Raw genomic sequence first — 1,681 nt, 5'->3', positions numbered from 1 at the left:
GTGAGTGTGGATCTAAGAGGCCTAGGTGTAGATTTTGGGGGTGTCTATCTTACTTGGTGTTCTCTGAGCTTCCGGAATCCGTTGTTTGGTGTCTGATATTATATTGAGAGACTCTCATCATTGTTTCGAATATTTCTTCCGTCCTCTTCCCTCTTTCTTCTTCGGTTTTCCGAAATATACGATGCCCCTTTTGTAGTCGTCCTACAGTGCTTGAGTATTTTTTCTGTTTCAGGCTTTTTTCTTTGTCTTTGGGTTTCAGAAGTTTCTTTTTTTCTTTTTCTTACAAAAACAATGTCTAGACCATGTAGAAGAGATAAAAGTTACTTCACCTCAATTTACAATGGCTCAATATTATTTTATCCCTCATGTTTAACTGCTCAGATCACTGAGAGACTATGGCAGCAAATAAATGAAAAGGTGAGTTTTGGAGGTTTCTGTTAACATATCCTCAAGTTCACTGATTCTCAGCCATTTCCAGGCTAATAAGCTCATCAAAGGCATTTTTCACTTGTTACAGTGTTTTTTAATTTATTGGGTTCCTTTTTGTTACTATAATGGAATACCTGTGGCAGGCTAACATTATAAAGAAAAGAGCTTTAGCTCACAGATTTGGAGGCAGAAAGTCCAAATAGCATGGTGCAGATTCTGGCAAGGGCTCCCCAGTGGATGGCAGAGTACGCGTGGGGGAAAGAGATTATATCACCAAACAGGAAGCCAGAGAGAAACTGGAGCCCCTCTAAGAGCACACCCTACAATTAACCTGAGAACCTCACTCTAGGTTCTACCTATAAAGTTTTCACTGCTTCAACAATGCCACCTGAACATCAAGCCTTCTGCACATGGACCCCTGAAGGGACAAAGCGTACGGCAGCATCTCCTTTATTCTTTCTTTGAATTTTCTCCGTTCTGTTAATATCGCCTAAGTGTTCTTTACATTGTCTCCCTTCTCCACTAGAACCCTTAGCATATAGTTATCGCATTCTGAAAATTCCAGCACGCTGCTCTATCCAAGTCTGGTTCAGATAATTTACCTGTTTCTTCAAACTGTTTTTGCCTTTTATTAGACCTTGTTATTTACTTACTTATTTATTTAGGTGCTGAGGACTGAACATAAGACCTTGTGCATACAAAGCAAGGGCTTTACCACTGACCCACATCCCCAGCCCTGCCTTGGCATTTTTCATTTCTTTCTCCCTGAGCCCCCTCTGTCCTTCCTTTCTCATTTCTTTCTTCTTCTCCTTCTCCTTCTCCTTCTACTTCTCCTTCTTCTTCTTCTTCTTGACTCAATTATAAAGAAAAGGAATTTGATTCCAATCCCCATTAGCCCTCTCCTTTCCTCCCCTTCTCCCTCTGCCATGCCCAGGATCTCTTTGTTGAAAGCTAGACATGACTGCTGAGGTTCATGGTCAGCTAGCTGTGGTCTCTGAACTTGCCAGTCTGCCCTTTCAGTGTTGGAGAGCAGCGGCTTGCCCGTGACCTTGATTCTCTGGCAGATCTAAGAAACTGTCGATTTTCTGTTGTTCAGTGTTTACTTGTTTTGATGGAGTGACCCTCACGTGCCAGACCAGAAACAAGGCGCCCCTCTGGGTTCTTCCTCCGGCTCTGTCTCCCCATCAGTATTCTTTATGTGGTGTGAGTTGCCATCTTTCTGTCGTTTATTTCTTCAAGTCCTATAGTCTCC

The 1,681-nt window shown here is 42.4% G+C and overlaps 1 non-coding gene across 1 annotated transcript; it reads right to left on the bottom strand.

Annotated features, from left to right (window-relative positions):
- Window positions 1-289: 289 nt before the first annotated feature.
- LOC143393259 (small nucleolar RNA SNORA20) lies at window positions 290-417 on the bottom strand. The gene has a single exon (XR_013090557.1). It is a non-coding gene; the product is annotated as a small nucleolar RNA SNORA20 (small nucleolar RNA).
- Between the last annotated feature and the right edge of the window lie 1,264 nt (window positions 418-1,681).

This window comes from Callospermophilus lateralis, chromosome 2 (genome assembly GCF_048772815.1).
Source record: "Callospermophilus lateralis isolate mCalLat2 chromosome 2, mCalLat2.hap1, whole genome shotgun sequence".
Taxonomy (NCBI): domain Eukaryota; kingdom Metazoa; phylum Chordata; class Mammalia; order Rodentia; family Sciuridae; genus Callospermophilus; species Callospermophilus lateralis.
The sequence above is the reverse complement of the archived record's forward strand: the minus strand, read 5'-3'. Positions and strand labels throughout refer to the sequence as shown.